Source organism: Bidens hawaiensis, unplaced genomic scaffold (assembly GCF_021521415.1).
Source record: "Bidens hawaiensis isolate Kalapana, Puna unplaced genomic scaffold, B.hawaiensis_p1.1 tig00009039_1, whole genome shotgun sequence".
NCBI classification, from domain to species: domain Eukaryota; kingdom Viridiplantae; phylum Streptophyta; class Magnoliopsida; order Asterales; family Asteraceae; genus Bidens; species Bidens hawaiensis.
In genome coordinates this window covers 539,964-564,273 of record NW_027491661.1, presented here as the reverse complement: position 1 = coordinate 564,273, position 24,310 = coordinate 539,964, and the positions used below count along the sequence as shown (strand labels likewise).

The 24,310-nt window shown below is 36.8% G+C and overlaps 1 protein-coding gene across 1 annotated transcript in view; it reads left to right on the top strand.

The window, feature by feature from the left end:
* The window catches only part of LOC143530850 (uncharacterized), a 207,031-nt gene extending 183,387 nt beyond the window's left edge, over positions 1-23,644 (top strand). Inside the window, exon 2 of the transcript XR_013134923.1 lies at positions 23,631-23,644. The gene's annotated coding sequence lies outside the window, so the exon portion shown is untranslated. The remainder of the gene's footprint in view (positions 1-23,630) is intronic.
* The last annotated feature ends 666 nt before the right edge of the window (positions 23,645-24,310 follow it).

The following is a 24,310-nucleotide window of genomic DNA, read 5'->3' as shown; positions in this document are numbered from 1 at the left end:
TGTTCGCCAAGGTTTATTTGGCTTCAATTCCCTGCGGGTGCTAGGTATGTGAAGGGTTTTGCCTTTACACTGTACCCGCATCCGTCTCACGGTTACTTGTTTGCCAAGGTTTATTTGGCTTCAATTCCCTGCGGGTGCTAGGTATGTGAAGGGTTTTGCCTTTACACTGTACCCGCATCCGTCTTACGGTTACTTGTTTGCCAAGGGGTAAAGGGGTATTTTCCCGCTTACTTTTTAATATTTTCGAATTTTGAATTTTGAAATTCGAAGAGTTGGTGAAAAGATCGGAACAGTCCAAACCTCTGAAACGTCGTGCGACGGTTTCTTCTGGCTGTGTCAGGACGTGCAGGAAGTTATGGTGACGTGACAGAACCTGGTCATTCCAGTCGCTTTTTCAGGCGCGTGGGCTCGATTTTTCGGGCGCGTGGCCGCGAAATTACTGGCACACGTCCTTTCAACAGCTGTTGCCAGCTTGCTTTTTGCCACGTGTCATAGTTTCATTGCACCTTTGATTTCTCTCTCTTTCGTATTAAATTCATCGCATTAATTGCGATTACTATATAAAGGGGGAGAGGGTTATTTGCAATTCACACTGTCCACTTTCATCTCTTCTTCTCAAGTAATTTCCGGCGAATTTTTCTGTTCAGTAAAGCATTACCCTGAAATCTCTTTTCATCTTTCTTCCACCATGTCTTCTCATGACGCTGATGACCAGAAGACTGCTGGCGAATGCCAGTGCTCTCTTCCTGTCGATCTGTACCAGTATATCGTCAGGAAGTTCATGCTCGAGTCTCTCGAGCCTGAGTTTCCTGAACCCCACCATACTGTGTACGATGCCCCTAGTGGCAAGATCGGGGTTTATGCTGCATTCTTTGTCTACGGAAACCTTAGGTTTCCGTTGACAAAGTTTGTGTACCGTGTCCTGGAGAGGCACGGTGTGCACCTGACAGAGGTGCACCCTATGGCCATTGCCAAGGTCCGGCACTTTGAATGGGTGTGCCGGATTCTGGGCATCGAGCCCCATGTGGACCGCCTGATGACCTTCTACACTTGGAGGTGCATCCAGGGGTGGTACAGTCTTACAACCCGGATTAAGGGTTTAAAGATTTGCACCACCGAGCGGAGTCTTCGCTCGTGGAGAAGAGAGTTCTTCTTCATATCCGCTCGAGCCATCCCCATTGCCATGAAGTTCAAGAATGGCCAGACGCTTCCGAACCTTCCCGCCATCAACTACGAGGAGGCGGAATGGTTCGCGAAGATATCCCGGGTCCAGTCCCCGGTTTTCCGTTTTCCGGAGTCGGCGATGGTGATGCTGGGGATGAGCCGGGTGTGGAAGGCGGCGAATGCGGATAAGGTTCCGATCGTCCTCGAATATGGTTCGAACTCTGTCCCTTATGGTATGTCTTGTTTATTTTTGCTGACTTCGATTTTTTCTAACTTTCTTGTTGATTTCAGAGGGTAACGATCTTCAGTCGCTCCTGAATCCGCGGGAGGAAGATGGTCCCGCACGGATGGGTACTCGTGCCCTGGACGAGAACGAGTTGCCCATCCTAGAGCAGACTGCGAGTCGGTTCGTGGAGGTTTACCCGCCGGGTCAAGAGATCCTGAGCCACCGACGGCCAGGTAAGCCTATCTTCTACCCTGAACCCCTCAATGCTGTGCCTGCTGCTGGAGTTGTTGACATTTCTTCTTCTGAGGAATCCGCAGAAGGTCCTCCGTTGGTGCGGAAGAAAAAGGCTGCCGCCGGGAAGGGTAAGGAGAAGGTGTCCACTGCCGGCCCGGTAGTCCTATCTGACTCCGAGTCAGATAGTGCAGAGGTGGCGGGGAAGCCTGGTGGTGAGGAGACCACCGCTTCGAAGGCTGTAGCTGTTACCTCCGGGGAGGCAGTGACGACGACGGTTACCGGTGTCAAGAGGCTGGCTCCATCGGGTTCGCCCCCGCTCGTCCGTGCATTCAAGCTCAAGAAACCCCGTAAGTACCCCCATAATTCTTGTCTAGATTTGTTGTTTCAAATAAATTTCTAACACTTTTGCTTGTGCAGGTGTGGATGTTGACGCATTCCAGGGTGGAGTTGGAGCAAGTATTCCCCCGCCAATGACGGTAGGCTCGGTCAGCCTTCCCGAGGCGTCGACCCAGGCGTCTGCGCCTGCTTCCGTTGGTTCCAGCCTTCCTGAGGCTGTTCCAGCTGAGAAGGTGTCTCCGCCGGCCGTGAGTGCAATTTTTACAGCATCTTTCACGGAGCCGGCGGTTACTGTTGCTGAGGAGGTGGCGCCAACAATGGCTACCACAGCGGCTGCCACTATAACTGCGCCACCGGCACCGACGGCCGGACCATCAGGTACGCGCCGGGCTTCCCGCCGATCTATGCCACCTTCCCGTCTGCCTGACCTGTTGGATGGATTTCCTTTAGGCTCAGGTGATGGGTTTGGTGGCTATCGGCCTGTTATTGACCCTACAGGTACGTAGGGTTCTTTTTCCTTTGTATATTTTTGTCATCTTTTCCTAACTGCCTTTGTTTCTTTTGCAGTGTCGGATTCCAATGAAGTGTATGTTCCAAGATGGAACATACGCCGAGGAACAACCCTTCGCACCCCTGTGGAGTGCGTGGATTGGGCTCGCCACGCTGCTCCTCATGGTGCGTTGGGGGAAGCCATGGCTAGCTACCAGGAGGGTAGGCTAACCAATGAGCTTCGGGTTCTCCAAGCCCGGATGCAGCCCCGCGTCGAGCTGCTTTGTCGTGAAAACGACAAGTTAAAAGCAGCTCGCGCCAAAGATGTATCTGAAGCGCGGGCTCTTCGGGAGGAGAACCGGCAGTTGGCCGCTGCCGCAGCCGAGAAGGAGAAGGCATTCAAGGCCCTCGAGGTTGAAGTCCAGGCGCGACTCGAGGCCCGCTCCAAGGCTGCCCAAGCTGTGAATGAACAGCTTCGGCTGGCCAAGGAGACTGCGCGAAACTCAACTGAGAGGGCTGCCAAGGCTGAAGCTGTTGCTGAGCCACTTCGCGAAGAGAACGAGCAGCTTAAATGCAAATTAAAGGCTCTTCAGCATGCTCATGACGCCTTGGCAATGGAAGATGCCAAGAAGCTGCAGGAGATCCTTGACCAGAGGGGGGTGCTTGACCGCACTGAAAGGAAACTCAAAAGCGTTGAAGAAGCTGCCGCCAAGGAAGTTCAACTTGCCAACCTTGATAAAAGCGGAGCCGAGCGTGCTTACAAAGAAAGTCAAGCTACCCTCCAATGGCTGCTTCGAGAAGCGTTGCCTCAGGTATCTTTATCTTTTTCTTTACGCTTTACGCTCGTAATTAGAAAATGTAACTTGTAATTTTCTTTTGTAGGTTGTGCGTCGGGTCCTTTCAGAGACCTCTTACGACGATGCAATGAGCGCAGCCCTCAACGCTTCTCATGAGGATGGGGAGAAGACTGGCTTCCTGCTTGGTCTAGGGTTTGCTGAGAGAGGCCTTCCGCTCTCCAACTTCCCTTTATTCAATGTTAACACTGAAGTTGCTTATGACCAAGCTGTGAACCAGTACGCTGCCTTTCCGCATCCAGTAGTGGAGAAGGTGCATGAAGCTGCTGCTGCTGATGATGGGCTAAACATCCTTAAGGCTTTCCTTGGGCAGCCGCGCTCTGACGGTGCTGGTCCAAGCGGAGGTGGCCCTGAAGCCTGATCCTGAAGATCCCTTCCCACTGCTAGGATAGACTTAGCTTTGTATAGATTTCTTTTAGGCGGGTAGTTACCCGGCCACTGTTGTAATATATCATTGAAATATACGATTGTTATTCCTTTCATTGGATTCTTTGCTTTATAAACTTATGACTTGCATACTCAGTTTAAAATAGCAATTTTCCAAGTGTTTAGAATAAGTTAACCTGTGAACGTGGTTGATGGGTTAAAGTTTTGCTTCCTCTTTCGTGATTGTGCGGGTATAACCGTCACTTGCACTTGGTAGGATGGCTGAACTTTTACCTTCATCTGACCGCGTGTAGGTTTTTCTTATCCTTTAAGTGTTCATAAGTTAACCTTTTAACGTGGTAGATGATAAGTTAAGTTTTGCTTCCTCTTTCGTGATTGTGCGGGTAGACCCGTCACTTGCACTTAGTAGGATGGCATAACTTTACCCATATCTGACCTGCGTGTAGGTTTACCTGTTGAGGATAAGTTAACCTTTGAACGTGGTTGATAATGGACTAAAGTTTTCGCTTCCTCTTTCGTGATTGTGCGGGTGTAACCGTCACTTGCACTTAGTAGGATGGCTTTAACTGTAGACCTATATCTGACCTGCGTGTAGGTTTACCTGTTGAGGATAAGTTAACCTTTGAACGTGGTTGATAATGGACTAAAGTTTTCGCTTCCTCTTTCGTGATTGTGCGGGTGTAACCGTCACTTGCACTTAGAAGGATGGCTTTAACTGTAGACCTATATCTGACCTGCGTGTAGGTTTTCCTCATCCTTTTGAGGATAAGTTAACCTTCCCTTCAACTGACATGCGTGAAGGTTTGCAATGTTATTGGGTTCGTGCGGGTAGGACCGCCTTCCCACGCAACGACTTCACGTAATGTGAATGCCGTCACCAGTGTTGCATAGTTTAACCATTCGACGCGCGGTTGTTGATAGGTTTTTATTCAGTTTCCTTTAATGATTCATGCGGATAAACCGGCACTTTCATTTTTGGGTGCTGAACTTTTTTTTTTTTTTTTTTTTTCCCTTCGACTGACCTGCGTGAAGGTTTGCCACATTATTGGGTTCGTGCGGGTAAGACCGCCTTCCCATGCAATGACTTGACGTAATTATGCGGTGAAAACCGGCATATTAGTTCAGAAAAGTGTAAATGTAAAATCATCAGCTTCGATGTTTTTAAAGAGAATCATTTCCATTAGAAGTGGCTCTTTGACCTTTTCTTTACAGATTGGAATTGATTTACATGCAAACTGTGTAAATGAGCTCCCTTCCGTGTCGTTGGGATGGGAGCGCCATCGAGCCGACACGCACCTGTTTCGGGATCTCGTTCTTTACGCAGCATGTAGTCTCCATATTGAAGCTGATTTTTTATTCGTGTTTACCCCAGCCGTGGTTCCACACGCACCTGCCTGCCTGCTTAGCTTTTATTTCGCCACGAGGTGCGCGAGCGTCCCATCTCTGACGAATGTTTCGACCATGTCTTTTACGTCTATGCATTCTTCAGTGTTGTGGCCTTTTGTTCTGTGATAGTCACAGTACTTGCTCCGATCAGCATCGTGACGATGTCGGATTTCTGGAGGCTTTGGCCATGGGAGCTCTTCAGTAGCAAATATGTCAGTGACGCTTTTGGTAAGTGGCGTCCATCTGGAGTTCCGGTGCGGCTTTACATTATCCCTTTCACCCAATCGGTGCTGTAAGCCGGATGAGGTGTCAAAGTTTACCCTTGACTGCCAAATGCCTTGCTTCCGTTTTTTGTTCAATCGGGCGGTGAGGACGTTGTCCTCTCTCGTCCTCTGGGTGTAAAGGTTTGTGCTCTGCGGAAGGTCTCTACCCAGTTGCTTCTCCGTTTCCGCATAGCGTTTGGCTGCTGTCATGATGCCATCCCATGTGGATGGCATTCCATCTTTACCCGTTAGGGTGCGGATAAGCTCTGGGTCCTGCGCGCCCTGGATGAAGGCTGCGCGAACAAGATCCTCGCTGATATTGCCCAAACTTAACTTCTTTGAGTTGAAGCGAGTGATGAAGTTTGGCAGAGATTCATCTTCTTCCCGTGTGCATTTGAGGATTGTCCATTGCTCCTCGGTATACTTTCGCTGCTGGCTGAAGTGTTGGCTAAACTTCTGCTGGAAGTCTGCCCAGTCGTAAATGTGGTTAACCGGTAAACGATCAAACCACGCCCTAGCAGCCCCTACCAGCGTCATTTGGAACATGTAACACCACGTGGGTTCCGTCCAATTGCTAACGGTTGCCCCCGCTATGAACCTGTTCAAATGATCGTCTGGATCAGATAGGCCGTCATATGTGCCTATGTTAGGCATTTGTTTAGCACTCTTCGGGGCAATTGCTTCAGCAATGTCCCTTGCAAATTTGGACGTTCCTGCGTTTGTAACGTTTGGTCTGAACGTTTTAGAGAAGTCTCGTGGACTTCCATCTATGCTTTTTGGTTTGAAGGCTTGTCCAAAATGCCTTTTCGGTTGGGTTTCCGTTTCTTTACGCTTCCCTTTTGCCTTATGACGAGGGTTCGCGTCGGAGTCGGATTCCTCCGAGTCATCCTCCCAGTTTTCGAATTCGTCGGCCTGTTGCACGGAACGCAAGCGTTCGTTCAACTCAGCCTGGAATTCCTTTTGTCGTGCCTCCGCCCATGCCTTGACTTCGTCGAGAGTCTGGCGGGGGAGTCTTCGTTTTTCAAACTGGGTATCGGTGGATCCCAGTAGGCGGTCATTTACTGCACTTGCCCCTGCTTTAGTAAGTGGGGTAGTGTTCGTAAAATTTACTTCACTTGCTCCGGCTTCGGTAGCCGGAGTAGTGTTTGTAAAAACTGTGTTGCCGGTATTCCCCCCAATAGCTGGGGTTGTGGTTACCGGAATTTCTCTAACCATCTTTTGTAGAAAGTTTTGAAAAAACTGGAGAAAATTGTAGTTCTAGCTTTATGCACGGATGGCGCCAATGAAGAAACACTAACCAGACCCCGGGCAGATTACTGGTAACCTGGGGGTTGGATAGCTGTTTCCCACGAGGGGTTAGACCCTTGGAAGATGGTTCTTCTGATAACCTGCAAAACAGACACCGTGAGCTCGTCACTGAGAAGGGGGGGGTTCCTCCTTGTGACCACCCTCCGGCGTGAGAATCAGACTAGATTGCTCTTTAAATATAAAAGTATATTAAGAGATTGCTAGAGCAGATATCAGGTATATTATGATAAGATAAGATGTTTTAAGATGATCATACCATTGGGGTATTTATAGCCGAAGGTAGGTTTCCAAGGGGTTTAGCCGGCCCAACACGCTACCAACTGTAACCTATGCACGTGCCCTGCCTGTGAGTGGTGGATAGGTAGCGGCTGACACAGAGCAGGCGTGTCGTGCACTCTTCCTCTTCTGCCAACTACAGGCTAGGCACGTGGTATGGCAGGAGTTGGTGGGTAGGCGGCGGCTATTGGTCACAGTGCTGTGGCGTGCTGTCTGCCATGCTGCTGTCAGTGAGCTGTCGCATTCTTGGTCAGATCTTTTGTCTGTACCTCGTCAGGTATCACACAAAAGATCCTCCATCATACGGACTGGCTCATTTAGGCGGGAGTTTTCCCCCTCCCGCCTTTGCTCATTCCTTCAGGTGACACTGGGGAGAGTTAAGTGCCTTGTGCGTGTAGCCATGCTGCGCGGGTGGCCAGTCCCTAATGGCTTGTATCCGAGGCTGCGGGGACAGGCGGAGTCCTTCACCATTGGGAGGCATTTCCTGCGGGACCAGCTTGCATACTGCGCGTAAGGACGTCATGTCTCCGAGCATGGTTGGTCCTGCGGAACCAGTTGGTCTTTGCGCAGACGTCCCTGTTTAAGGTGAGTCTTGCGGGTCCAACTGGGCTCTGCTGAGACCTACCTCTTCATATATATATATATGCATTTATATAGGTTTAAATCATCTATAATGCAATTTATATGCATGGAAAAAGCTCAACAGAAACTGATGAGAAAATAGAGCTCGAAGTTGTAAGATTTGGTGAAAAGTCACAGCAACTTTTAAGCAAAATGAACTAACAAATTTTCTTAACCAACTATTTGTTGTATATATGTTCCTAACCTTACATGAAGATTTTTTTCATGAAAACCGTCTCTAGTGACAAGCGACGGAGTCAGAAATTTTTTTCTATGGGTTCGGGATTTTTCGTTGTTCGATATTTTTCCAGCGTCAAATTTTTCGGGCCAGATGGGTTGGGTCGGTCATTCGGCCAAATAACTAAAACGCAATATCTTACAATAACAAAAGTACATCGTCGCCATTAAAATAAAAAACAGAGTCATTAAAAAATTTACATATTATAATTGTTTCCTACGTGTTTCTATGTATTGAAAATGAATCATAACATCTTCGATTGCGGCTATAAGAAAGAATGCATTTTCAATACAGCAAATGCAAACATCGTTCATATAGCCGCTACCCATCCGAATAGTTTGAATATTTTTTTTAAAATAATGATAGAGGAAATCCAAAGGAGCACATTCTTATGGGTAAAAAAATAGGGGCGGCGAGAGGAACTTGATTGATCGAGTTTGTGTAATTTGACATTTTAAAAAACTTGAAGTTTGGTGTTGAATGCTCCTCCGTTTCAAGCTTCTTGCTAGGTATTGGAGTTTTTTAATAATATTTTAGCCTTTAAAAAAATAAAAATAAATATGGATAAATGATGACGACCATTAAACAAAATACGGTTCTACATATATTATTATAATAAAAATAATAGTTGTCTGGACACATATTTTATGAATGTAGGGAAATTGACAAACTCATCATATCATCTATTTCTCCGTGGGGCGAAAATTTAATGACATGTACTCAAAATATCACAAAAATGATAAAGTAGTTGAAGAAAACGAAGTCGTTGCCTCTCAGTAGAATTTCAAGTTTTTGTTTTTTTCACCGGTGAACGGTGAAATGTTTGTGAAGATTTCGTGACACCGGGTTCGCTCACTGAAAAAGAGTGGTTCGCTCGTTAAATCGTACCTATAAGTTATATATAAAACCGAAAATGGACCGGGTTCGGCCGAGTGCATATGATATGTGGCTCCGCCACTGCTAGTGACATGTTCGGAATTCCACCATTGATATCATTTTACTATGGTGACAAATGCCATTATAGACATCCGAAAATCACTATTTCAGTATTGCATCTACAGATCAACATGTTGTTCCATAACACATTATTATAACTTCTTTTTTCATACACTCTTCCACTAACATATATGTATAAATGTATAATAGTATATATGCACAACCAAAAAAAAATTCCCAACACCGACAAAAAAAAAATTTCATTTTGGTTTGCAAGATTGTTAATTTGATATACATATACTTGAAATGCTTTACGTAAATATTTCTTGAAAAGTTATGTTACGGAATAAAATTTTTCTACCTAGACTTTACCGACAGATGGTTGGTAATAAATTAATATTATTGTGTAATGTGTAACATGGTATAACTGATAGCTAGTGCAACCTAGAGAATATAACAGACATGGCCACCTTGAGTATTCAACTAGATATTTACAAAGGTTAAAAACTTTAATAATTTTCTTATATTGTGAGAGGAAAAGTTCGAATTGGACAATTAGCGAAATCTTTTAATTTGAATTCCTCATTAACGTACTATACTATTTGATAAACTTCCTATACCTTCATAATTCTTTATCCCGGTACATTAATTCTAATAACACCATGGAGCTCTTTGCTTTATATTCTCTCTTCATGTCGTTCACCGCTAGACCTAGTCAATAACACCAAATGTGAATATATATATATATATATAGGCAAAGTATATAAAACCCATTTGAGTTGTGAAAACCCGTGAAAACCCTATGTCACATCGTTTTTTTTTTTGTTACATGTAATATATGTTGTAACATTTAATACAAAACATCGAAACATTAAAAAAAATTTGTTTTGCTATTTTTTTACTAATTTTTTTATATGTTGTTAGGAGAGAGAAAAAGTCATATTTATGTTAACATTTTTTATTAACTTTAATTGTGGAACACAAGATTTAATCTTTAATTAAAAACATGTGGTTGAGAATGAGTTTCTAAAGTTTTCACAACTCAAGTGGGTTTTTATTTTAACATAACCCTATATATATATATATATACTAGATTTTATCCCCCGTATTACGGGGGTTATTTTATATTATTCGTTTTTAATATTGACATATATATATATTTAGATTTTAATTTTATTTAGTGTAAGAAAGTTCTGATGGTTTGAGAGAATGACTGTTTTACATTTTTCGTTTTTTTAATATTTATTTTTTGGATTTAAATTTTATGTATTGTAAGAAAGTTAATAATATACATAGAGCTTGATGATAAAAGGGTTTCATAAATAAATGATATGTTATAACCCGTTTAAAACCTATTTGGATTTGGTGACCCATGACCCACTCATGTTTTTTTACTATAAAATTGTTTATTAATTATAAATAATATCGTTTTATTTTTAAATTGAATATTAAATTTTAGTATATCCCTATTTTATAGGATTTTCATATCAAATAATTGGTAAGATTAATTTTTAATTTAATGAGATGTTATAACCCATTTAAGAGCTATCTGGTTTTGGTAAGACTCATACCCATGAATTTGGGTTAAATCAATGAGAGGCCTCCATTTAAAAATCAAACAATCTGGTGGCTTACATAAAAAGGGGGAGCGACCACATCGCGACACGTAGGATTTTAGGGTCTTTGTTTATATATATATATATATATATATATATATATATATATATATATATATATATAGGGGATGGTTCAGGAGAGAAGTCATCTTAATGTGAGAAGTGTGAGAAATGAATTCTTACCATTGATTAAGATTGATCAATGGTCTATATTGATTATGGCATATTTGTAATTATTTATAACTGATTTTAATGGCTTTTAATAAGAAAGGACGGTGAAGTAATTTCCCAAATATGTTAAATAAAGAAACTTGGCTTTTGTCAACTATAATCTCTTTCCTTTTGTTTTAGTCCACTCAATTACCAAAACAAAGTCCACTGAGATCTGAAAATACTTAATAATTTGTATTAATTTTCCCTCAATACATTTGATTGTTGAAAATGAATAAATGCTTAAGAAAATTCAACAAGGAAAAAGAAGGTTGAATGCAGTTATGAATCCTACACAAATATTAATAACGTCCTACATAAAGATTAATAACATCCTACACAAATTTGATGCCAATCCTACACAAAAGGAAATAAAAAAAAAGTTGTGTAGGTCATATTTAAACTTTAGCATGTTATGGTATACTCTATAGCAATTATTTTTTGTTTTCTCTTACATTTTTTTTATCAGCCATTTGTACCTAGTTACGAATCCTACACAAAGATTGATAAAATCCTACACAACTGAAAATAAGTAAAACAAGTTGTGTTGTGCATATGTAAACTTTAGTATGTTACATTTACTGTGTAGCAATTATTTTTTTTTCTATTACATGTGTTTGTTTGTATATTACTGTGTAGGGGTTATGCATGCCCGTGTAGGTCATATATGTAAACTTTGGTGTGTTATATTCTACCATGTAGCAATTATTTTTTGTTTTATTCTTGCATGTTTATGTATTACCGTGTAGAATGCTTGCCATGTATGTAGGTATATTTATAATTTGTGTAGGATTGGTAGTTATTAATGTGAAGTAGGATTTATTTGTGTAAGCCATTTACCATTTATGTAGCATTTTTTTAGAAATTGTATATATGGGTTATATAATACTTGCGTGTTTTTTATGGTTGTATATTTAAAAATTTTGTATGTTACTGTCGGTCTATTTTTAAAAGAAGCTCATCTTTATGTGTAGTTTATTTTAATGATTTTTTTGTATTAAAAATTTAAGGCTAATTTAACAAAATTGAATGTAAAACCATGTAGCATAGGTTGTTTGTATATTGATACTATTATTTTTTTATAGAGATTAATTTGTAAATATCAGTAAAATCCTTAAAGTAATCGGTAGAACAAATATTTATATTTTTTTCAATCAGATTTATATCGTATAGGTATTTTTGTCACTTAAATAACTTAGAATGGGTTGTATGTCAATTTGTGATGGATGTATTAAATAAAGATTGAGTGGAGTTTTGTTATATATATATTTGGTGATGATCTTTTATGATTAATATTGAATATATATAAAGTGATCTGCTTAATTAATAGTTTCCATATAAACTAGATAGGAAGTTTTTACCATTCTACTCTTGTATTTAATTAAAAGAGAAAAAGAAAAGAAAAAATCTGATTGGGTGCATTGATTTCTCACACTTCTCACAATAACTTGACTTCTTTCTTGAACTTAAACCTATATATATATATATATATATATAGTTCGCATAAACTGACTGATTTCTATATCTGAATTACACACAACTGAATAAAAACTATGAGTTTAAATGTGTTTATCTATGATTCGCACCATGTCCAGCATTCGAAATGAAGAAGAAAAGTATTTTCTAAAGGTGTAGCCATGTGCCAAGAGTTGAAGGTTGGGTTCATGTGATAAAACGAATATCATAAAGGAAAAATGCATTCCTTTATTGGAAGTATTAGTATTTTTTTTCACACATATAGAACATTTTTAATTTTTTATATTTGGTGATTTTTAAAACGTGTATTTGTTAATTTGGTCGTTGCTTGTCATACAAAAACAAGAATGTATGGCATGTGACCAAACAAAATGTTTTAAGAGGTACTTAAAATAGTACCAAAAACTCTAGTCATGGTTGTCATTAATTAGATGACTTGATAACGTGGATTCGCATCCACCATCGTTGCTTTGCCAAGGCCCTAGATTTCACCAATGGCAATTTCTCATTGTTGATTGACTAACGGTGACAAAAGGACAACAAACCCCGTATCTACTTTTCCTAGGACTGATACAACTTGTTATCGAAACCCTTAACTTCTGGTTTAATAGAGAAAAAATTCCATATACACATACATGCTTGTATTGCTTGGTTTTCTTTATAAATGAACAAGTGAATATTATGTATATATACATGCTATATCGATTAAGTGTGTAAAGTAATGAATATTTATTTCATGCGCACGCGGATATCATATGTATTATATGTAATTAAGTACTCTTAATTAACCTACATGCATGTTGACGGAAATATAATTTGACTAGAATGTATGTAAAAGGTAATGAGAGAGAACATCAACTAATTAGACAAGTAAAAAATAAGATATCAAGTACAAAAATGTTCATATGATTTTCGTGTTTCTCAATATAATTTATAATTCATTTTTCCATAAAAACATCACTTAACATTGTTAATTTTCTTTAACACTTCTTATTTATGATTTAAAAAATTGTTAATGTTGACTTCCACCTCAGACTGAACGTGTGTACTCGATCCAATTGACGATCAGTCGTGACGTCATGTTATTATTGGCTTGAGCCTAAGTTGATATTAGCTTGACTCATATTCACTTTCCAAACACCTATAATTGGACATAGTACCGCTGACTCAATCGATATAACAAGATGAAGGTAAAAAAAAATGAAGTTTCAAAAGCAATAGAGCAAGATTTATAACATATATACAATGGCAAATACTTGTAAATTGTAGTTACAGAAATTACATAACCTTTTAACTTCAATAAAATTATAGAAGTTTTAATATAAACCCTCAAAAAAAAAAATAACCCTCTGTATCATATTGTGATATACTTCTTTTTTTTTATTTTAAATTAGTATTTATTTAAGTTGATTCAATAGTTCTTTTTTCCCTATCAAGGCCTCGCTACACATGTGCATGATTCCCTTTGTTTTTAGGACACTCAAAATGAGCTCCCAAAATTAGCACATAACACTCCCTTGGATTCCAAATAAAGTACCACAAACCCATGTGGGTTTTGGACTCCCTTTCTTATAGGGCCTCCGTCCACTGCCCATTTGTGTGTCCCATATGCTACCCTCTTAAGGATGTTTGTCTATTTTTGAACTTAATTAAGAGCTTTCTTTAAAAACCGCACACTTCATATAAATCATATAATCTAAAGGGCGGGCAGATATAGGCAAGTGTAATTTATTAAAAAAAGGAAAAAAAAAATAAACCAGTTATAACAAGACCATATAAGTTTTGTCAGATTTAAGAAGATTGACTTTTCAGACTCATATTATGACCATACAATGCAAATGATTATGGCGTTATCTACGTATTGTCCTTATAGACTTCTCATAGGCCTCAATCACATGGCAATGTCCATCCATAGAAGGAAGCAAATTTGCACTTATAGAGTTATAGTCAAAGCGACAACCATCCTTCTCACCTACTATCCGGCATTTATAGTTGGTTTGCTATTTAAACCGCAGTGTTTTAATAGCATCTAATCATTTTTATTTTTATTGACCACATACAATCAAATTTATAAATCATTGCAAATTTGTGATTTGCTTACCTTTAAGCTAGCTTGTCTACTCATTATTACTACTACTACTACTACTATTATTATTATTATTATTATTATTATTATTATTATTAAAACTAATGCAACATTCAGAGTCATATATTAATAAAAAAAACATCAATTAGCTGAGTTTATACTTTCTTAAATGATTTATATGCTTATAAATAGTTCATATTTTATTAAATGCTTTATATTTTGTAAATAAATTGTATTTTCTTATATATATTTAACAAAATATTGCATCATCCAAGAACTCTCTTATATATTAATTAGCATTCAAGATATATATGTTCAAGCTACAAATAACTGCATTAGATGTTAAATTCGATACAAAAGATTGCGTACTTGAAATTCTGGAACCTCATTAAAAGTTTAAAAACAATCACACAAAAGCCTAAGATTACAAAAGTTTGTCTATAGTTTATAGACTTTAGAGGACATTAGAGGCTAATCAAGAAGGTAAAAACAAGACTTAAAATATCGAGTTTGTGAAATTATGCTTACTTGTACTTGAAGAACTTCCCACATACGCGTCTTCTATACCCCTTTTCAAGTTGTTTGGAAATTTCTTATCAAGTGATTCGATTCCCTGACGGCAATTGAAAATCAAACATCAAAGTCTCTCCCGTCTTTGCTTTTTCTTGGCACACATTGTTTCAATTTTATCAAGTTAGAAGCAACCGAAGAAGGTATCCAAAAGGATAGCATGATCCCAACTCTATGTATATACACACATGTATACTACGTATATGAGATTTAGGATCAATGCGATCCCTTTGGATGCCTCCTTCAGCTACCGTCACACACGCGCGCAAACACATAGAGAGAGTGAGGAGAGAGAGAGATGGAGGTGGGTGAGAAGAAGACGACTTGAGCAAATGGAAGAAGGGATGCTCAATATAAGAGATTGTCAAAAGTGATATCTAACAAAGACAACTCTATTTTCTATTAGTATTTGAATTTATTCTATATTTTATCATTTTCATATTTTAATGCTATTGTGTATCATAAAATATGCAATTCAAACAATAGCTGACTTGTCTAACGCCCTAAAATTACGTCGTAGACCTTTTTTCCCCCTAATCTTACTAATCTAAAATGATTGTTAAAATATAATAATTAATTTAATTTAATTAAAATAAATTGTTAATTGAGTGGACCCCATATTGTTTATACAGCCAAGCACATGTAAAGGCCTCACCAAATTAGTGGGTCACCCGATTCTTCACTTGATATTCCCACCAATCCGGGAATACATATTATTATTATTGTTTTCTTTTCTTCATTATTATAATTACCATATATCAATGGATGTGACCCCATCCATGTTCATGTTTTTACGGATCGAAATTTAAATATCAAACAATTAAAGTCGTATCCGTTGATAAAACAAACTTTTGCTAAACCTTTAGTTATATAATATTTGCATTACATTAAATCTATATTACTAAACGAACTGAACAAGAAACTATATAACTCAAATATAGATCTCAAGAATATAAATATTTTGATAAAATGTTTATCTTTTACTATGATTATTTTAAACAAAAAAAGCTAATTATTTACGTATAGGAGGCTGCAACATCATAGTATTTTAACTCACTAAAAAAGACTACATATCAAGCACTTGAAATTAAACACCTACAAAATAAATAAATAAATAAACTTGAATAGAATCCATATTTTTTATTATTGAAAACCAAAAAATAACGACAACGAAGCATATTTATGCATATACAAGAGAGTTCAAATCTTTAATTAAATGTAACTATAAATTCATATAACTAATTACGTCTGAACATATGAGTACCATAAATCTTGATATGTTCATTAGTTCATTACATAAATTATATTTCGACGATTTTGTTTGAAATAAAAAAAATGGTTTGGTGCAATGCCATGTGAATAAAGAGAAAATATTGATTGCCATGTGACATTTGGAAGATAAGTGCATTTAAATGAATATGTACGTTAACGTAAATCATCAAATGTTTACGAACTTAACATTTGTTTATGTTGGTTCATTTAATTTTAAATCAAATCGAAGTTTTATATAATTTACTATAAAACGATTACAATAAAGTGGCAGGCAAACGGGCAACAAGCTGCGCCGCAACCCCCTTTTGAACAGCAAAGCCAATCCTGCTAAAAACGAAACTTTGGGACCTAGAAGCTGAAGAGGTTCCGTGTACGACGCGCTGAACCCTACTCAAAAATTTCACAGCCTCTGGAGCCAAAAATTTCATTTAATTATATGTAGAAAAAGTTTTGTTATTATTTGTTCATTTAATAAATATACAATAAACATTTATGAACGATTTTTTTTTTGCTAGCGAGCGGTCTCTTAACATTTTGTTGTTACAGGACTAATTAACAAGTCTTGTTGTCGTGACAAAACTATAACCATTTGTAGAAATTTATCCATATTATACTTGGTAAAAAGAAATTATTTTTAACTATGGGTGTGGTAATATACGGTATAAACTAAGCTGATAAAATACTTTTAATTTCTAATAATAAAATTAGCTTAAAATATGCTAATTCCTTTGGAAGCAAAATGGACCCTCTTGTTCATCATTAGTGCGTAGCATGTGAGTTTTTTTAATTAAATAAACATGATTAGCAATTATGTAATCCAACAAAATCAGTCCAGAAATATATTCAGATCTTCATGGTCAAAGATTATTATCTTTTAAAAACTAGTTGTGCACATGTCTTCGTTACGCCAGCACAAATTAATATCATTTATAAATTATTTTAGTTATTTTACTACAATGATAATAATAGCAATAATAACAATAATAATAATAATACTAATAATATTTTTTTTACAGTGAGAACCCATTACAAGTTAATTGACTGGGCCTTACTTATACCTTGCGAGCGAATACCATCTAGGAAAACACAACTTGTGCCGGACATGTGTCCTTCAAGGGGGTTTAAAGAAAACTATGAACCGAAAATGGATTCTAACAAGACCTCTCTAATCTCTATAGGGACTAAGCCGCATACCTCTGCACCATCCCTTTAAGACTGTAATGTTTAATTCCATAGGAAAATGCTATAAAATTATATTTTGCTATTTCGTTCTAATTAGGATAAGTTTTAAAAGTGCATACAACTACTCTTATTTAAACAGGTAGTTTTGAAAAGTATGAAAATCAGTGGTATATTTATTAGTTAGGTGAAAGCCAAAGTAATTTCTTTCAGTAGTGAATAAGCAAAGTTGTGATATTAAAAAAGAGTTACTTTTGGTGAAAGAAAGGGACCCAAGTGATAAGGTGTTAAGGTCATTAAAGTTAGAAGACTGAAGTAACAATAACATTATTGTTGATGGCCATGGGGTCATAGTGGTACTGGTGGGGACCTTTAAGACATTTATGCCATTATTATGACAATAACCACCTTCTTAATTCTCCAAATAAAAATATTCCATTTATTCTCTCAAAACAATTTCTCTGAAAAAAATTATACACAAACATATATGCATAATCTACAATACATCAAGTTTTACAATTATACATAGAGTTAACCGGGTAGGAGAAATGATTTAGTTATACAGTTACATAGCGCCATATACGTCACAATTAGGATAACATGTACAAGTGTCTATGCGTGGTATTGAACGGTCCAATGTGTGTGCGTGCACACGCTTCTGATGACATGCAAATATCAATAAACAATACAAACGTAACACTTTGAGTGAACTGCTTGACTTGCAATATGAAGCGAGAATCTTGTTTTGACTTTAAGAAATGAAATCAACTTGGTTAGCTTTTTTACATCAAGATTGGTGATAAAAAGGAATATTCCAATGGAAAACAATATGATCATACCACAATTTGTTCACATTTATAGATCTAACTGTACATAAATAATGTGGCAGCTGCCCTGAAAATTATTCAATTTCAGAACAATTAATGGTTTCAGTGCAAATTACAGTAGCATGGTTTTTTTATATAAAACTTGAGAAAGAGAAAATAAAGAGCCTGCAAATCTATGATCAATAATCTTTAAATAGAGCCTGAACTATGATAAATTATTGGCCATTAACTTTGCCTCTGAAAATTCTGATGGTCAGATCTGAGCTGTTAAACTCCTCTCATTTTGCAAAAGCCAAAGATAAAAAGTAAGCTTACAAAATACTAGGCAAAAAGAACATGTTTTTCCATCTTTTTATAAAAAGATAACAATCTTAAAAACTGTTAAAAAGTATTAACTTTGTTTGGGAATGAAGAGATTTTGAGGAATTTTGGACCGAGCACATGGTCACCTTAGAAATAAGACAGGTAAGAGATCAATGAAGATTATTTATTTATAATGCAATTAATTAATTACTAAATAACCAATTATATAAGCAAAATATTAAATACTAGTAAGCTTGCAAATGAACCGCACATTCAGTGAACCGCATGACATGAAGTTCGTTTATATTCATTTTATTTAATAACAAACAAATATGAATGCATGCCACCTTAGTAAATGCTCGTTTATGTTCGCTTATGTTCATAGGTTTACGCTTGATTAAGTTCACTCGTTTACGTTTGTTAATTATATGGATTTAAAATTATTTTGGCCCACTACAATTTATAACATTATAGGCCCCACACGGGCAGACAATTATCTCAGTTATGTTCTTTCATCTATGTTGATTATGTTTGTTCGTTTATGTTCGTGACCCGTTCAGTTAAATTGCTAATGAACAAACACAAACATATTCTACCCATTTAGAAGGACTTTAATATTCACAATCAACCCATTGCATCATCCATCATAAAATTTAGATAACTAATTGATTTCATAAGAATAACCAACAAAAATATAAAAAACTGATTAGCAAAGAGTAGGATAGCATCTAGAGAAACAATAATAATAATCATAATAATCCGAGGCACTAGATTAGAGTTAGTTGACTTTGTCATTGTGAATGATGCTAGATTTTGTCCACACCAGTGAAACATCAATGGACCACATCAACTATGCAGGCTTTCTATGGTGCTCTGTAGGCCCATTACTCAAAACAAACACACATATTTTCAAAGATGTGATAAAAATAAATATAAAGATGTATATAAAACATTCAATTTGGGTGGGACACCAAAATGTGGTCTGGTTCTGGTGTCTAATGTAAAATGAAAGAAGACTTTGTTTTGTAATGGTTTTTAGGGCCATCCATCACCATACTAAGGTACAATTGTCTTTACTTTATTGTACATGAATATTATTTCCACTCAGGTTCTGTTACCCATCAATTACAGCATCAATACTCTGCAACAAAACTACCCGTTTGGTCCTTCTTTATTTAAATCACACACAATGCAACTTACTAGGTTTGGCAAACTGTGCGGATCGGGCGGGTTCAAGTCACGGGTCGATATGAGTTTTGAGCCAAATGAGTTCAGGTCAAAGGGGTTGTTTTATATAAAAGTAACTTCAATTTGATTTCGTGTTAAGATGGAGTCAGGTTGAAATGAGTTGTTTTAGAAAAAAAATTAACAAAATAATTTGAACCCGTTATCTTTTTGGTGATGGTTGTAGGGACGACTACAAGGTGGAGACGGTGTTAGCGGCGGTGACGGTGGAGTGGGGGAGTAATGACGACTGTGCTAGTAGAACGATGGAGGTTTCGGATGTGGTGGGGTGGTGACGGAGTCAATGACGACCGCGGTGATGTTGTCGGCGCCAAAGCTGGTGGAGGCAAACATCGGTCATGGTTGACAAAATTTTATAATATATAGGTTACCCGTTTTAACTAGTTGACTAACTTAAGTGAAACTAAATTGGCTTGTTGACGGATTTGAGATGAGCTAAGTAAACTTATATACAACTTACTTTTTCGCGAATCAACCCACTCTTTCATACAACTGAGAAGTTATTAATTGGAGTCTAATGAACAGATGGTAATAATAGCTCTTTGCTTCTTGCAAAAGACTATCAAAAAGACAAACCTTTTCTTTTAAGTTTTACTTACCTTCAAAGAATTTAAGTGTTTTGTGCCATTTTTTAAATCACATGCCATATTCTTTTAATGATTTAAACAAAACAGGGGCATATCATTCATAACATACAAAATACTAGATTTGTACAAAGACATTGATGAAGAGATACAAAAGAAACTGTAGCAAAAAAACAAAAAGAGCCCACAAGTTGTTTTCTCTAACAGCTAGCAAAGGGACTTTAAATGCCACATGTTTCAATTTAAAGGACTGCTAGAAATGACGAATCAATTAGTGGCATCACACCCCACATTACTATTTGCAACTTGTTATTGGTATAAAAGTCCGTTGCTTTCAATCTGGCGTTTACAGTGATTGTCTCATTGAGTCATGTCACCACCTTCAAAATACCTAACACTAGGTGTAGCGGAGGACTACAAAATAGAAGGAATTTTTGATACGTGGCGTCACGTTATCAGGGGGTGATTTTCATTTTAGGGGTATAATGGTGTTGTAGCCTCATAACATCATATATATTTATTGGGCAAATACCACAAAAAGCCAACATATTTTCTAGTTTGGCTCACAAAAGTCACTCAACTCGACTTTTGCATATAAAAGTCCCTCAACTCAACATTTGCATATAAAAGCCAATTAACTCAACTTTTACATATAAAGTAGTAACAAAATCCTCATCTTCGAGATCCATTGATAACGAGTCTAACAATTCCTAATCTTCGTGACTTGCTTCATAAGTAGCGTCACTATAATCATCCTCTTCATTATTTGGCTATTACTTTATTTTATGAAGGGCATTTACATATTTTCCCTTCTTAAACTTTGAAATTACATATTTTCCCAAACCATGCTTAAAGAACATTGTACATTTTGCATTAAAAACTTGTATTTTGGGGAAATATGTAATTTCAAAGGTTTAGGAAGGAAAACTATGTAAAAATCCCTTTTATGAAAACACGTACATAACGTGTAAATAAATAGCATCTATATAAATAAAATAATGTATGAAGAAACCATATTACTACGGTTAATAATAATTTAACATTAACTCGATACTAACATAGCCATAATACACTAGATAATTAGCATACATACGGTCAAATACTCAAATGGCATGAAACTTAATATCTATAAAACTTAATATATAGATATTTCAAACATGAATGTAATATCAAAAAAAAAAGTTAGAATGAAAAATCAAGAAACTGAAATCGGTGATATTAAACAAGAATAATAAACAGCGACACACACACACACACATACATACTGATGGTTGGGTAAAAGTTAGTTATTATTATATATTAATTAGTTATATTTAGATAAATAAATGAATGAACATTGGTACTTCAAGCATTGCTTTGTGTTTTCAGGACATTGAAAGTTAAGGAGCTTAAACGAGTTAATTCAGAGCCATCCAGATGAAGATTAAGCAAGCCTCGAGAAGATGGAAGCATTGGGAAACATGTATTAAGGGTGAAGAAGGATTCAGGAAAGGATTGGATGAGAAACCTAAAGCTGAAGTGAAAACTGAACAAGATGGGTTACCAAGAAAGTGTTTTTTAGTAAAACGGGCATATCTTGGCCTAGAAAATGAGTTACGGAATCCATAATATATGAATTTCATGCTTCTTGACGAGACGAATCTGAAAATTAAGTCATTTTGCATCTTTGTGATACACGAAGATGCTAGACATGCAACTTCGCGATACGCGAAGATGCATAAAACCGAAAAAATATAGGTTTTGCCTTATATAAACCCATTAACCCCACCATTCGGTATATTACGACTCCCAGAGGTAGAAGAGGTGTTCTAGGGCAACTTTCATCCATCCCGAAGCTTCCAGTTCTATCATTAATCATATGTTCATCAAGATAAGTGTATTAATCGATATGTCGATACTCGGCTAAGTTCATGTGTTCGTTCTAGGCTAAGGTTTTGTGTGAAATACTGTTGAGAACAGATTCTTATGCTTGATGAATAGAGCTTGATTGATTTTATATGAATTTGTCTTGCTTAATTAGTTATTTGGTTGATTAAAGATTGTGTTTGCGATTATTGATTTGTGTAACGTTTGTTTGGTTGTTCATAAACATTTAGGGTTTAATCTCTTGTGTCATTGAACTAGAATCATCAAACCTTATCATTGAGTTAGTTGTCCTAGACATAGAATTGGCAATTGTGGAGTCCGGGTTCATTTGTGTCAACAATTTGGTTGAGTTATCGTTTGTCATCATAAATCAAACTATAGGATTAGCAATTATTGTAAAACCAAAGACGAGAGAATCTGTGATTAACATATGGAACACATAACCCGAACCTAGAATGAATGCTTTTTATTAATATTGTTTACAAAGTCTTTTTAAGTAATCATTTAGTTTTAAGTAATCTTTTCTAAAAACCGCTTGACATCGTCTGTCCACTTTAGTTAATAATTAATTTAGTTAAATATTAAATTAGTACTTTTCTTGAGTTCCTGTGGAGACGACCTTACTTACCCGTACTTATTATAGGTATTTAAGTCTTAAAATTAATTGTTTTTTAGTAGACCGCGACAGCCTACGTAACATACATACATACATACATACATACATACATACATGTTCATTCTTGTCGTTCGATATCAAGTTTATTTATTAATTTATATTAAGATTACATACCTCGTGTCGATTTCATGTTGCAAAAATTTGCCGATCGTTCGTTTCATGTTCGTAATCGTGAGTTGTTGTTTCAGTTTACTAGGATTTATATTTTAAAAGTTGAGTTGATGGACTTTTGTATTCAAAAGTTGAGTTGAAGGCCTTTTATATTCAAATTCAACAAGTGGAAGGACTTTTATACGCAAATGTCAAGTTGAGGGACTTTTGTGAGCAAAACTAGAAAATATGTTGGTTTTTTATGGTATTTTCTCATATTTTTATTACACACACATACTAATATAATAATAATATCTCAAAAAACACACCACGACGGCAAATGTTTGTCGCTCCCATCGCCCCTTTGTCACCTAGGAGGCGATGTTGTCGCCTAAATTCTACCCCTTTTGTCGCCTAATACGCATGCCATTGCATGCAATACAACCACCAACTAAACCTTTTTCATCCTTTTATGCTATAAACTTATCATGATGGGGACTCTGGTTGTACCATCAGCTGTAACTGTTGTACTCTTCTTAATTTAACCAATTGGACTGATTGTGTTTACTTGCGGATTTCAGCTTAGTTTTGTCATGCATTAATTACTAATATAGTGTATAAAGGAATATTAGTCAAATTATTTGATTTTTCTCTAGTTATGTTTTATGTAAGTTTTTAGACCAACCCGTTCAACCCGAAACTATTTCAACCCAAACCCGTCCTGACCTAAACCAAAATAACCCTTTTTTGAATCAACTCGTTTTGACCCGTAATCAGAACCCGCCCGAACCATTTTTCGGGCGTAAATTAAGAGTGCATGCTTAAAAGCCACTAAATAATCATATATAAATTGAAACTCAGGATTAAGGTAATATTTAGGCTCATAAATGAACCAAATGAACACGAAAGAAGCGTGTTTGTGTTTGTTTGTTTAATTTTAACCGAACCACGATCGAACACGACAACTAAACAAACAGGTTTTCTTGTTTGTGTTTATTCATTAACAATATAAACAAACGGTTCACGAACATACGCGAACAAACATAACTGAACATAGAAGAATAAATATAAGCTAAAACTACTTAAAAGTAAAGTGAAAAACAACGTGTTTGATCTAGAAGGTTATCAAACCAAACTAAATTGTAATAAGCCAAAGATTTTTAAATGAATATATTAACAGAGATAAAGAGACGGATGAACATAAACAAATTTAAATGAACAAACATAAACACGAACCTTAGTGAACGAACGAGACATGTTCATGTTTACCGGGACCACAGGCTTTTCCTGTAAGAATGGATTAATGGGAATAAAAGTATGCAGTTGAGAGAGCGAAAAGTGGGGATAAGAGTGATCAACTGAACTTATTGCGCACTTAACTTTGTCTCAGTGTGGTCCTAATTTATTAGATTGCAAATTTTTCAAATAAATGTCATTTCGTTGAATTAAACAACTTTGGTCCTTTTTAGGTCTGCTAAAAAAGCTTGTTTCGTCACTGTTTCGCCTTTGTTAGCCATACTCAATACTGTTTTGCTTTTATTTTATACAAGATATATATATGCTCCCCATTTTGCAAGTTTCTAGTGAGTCTT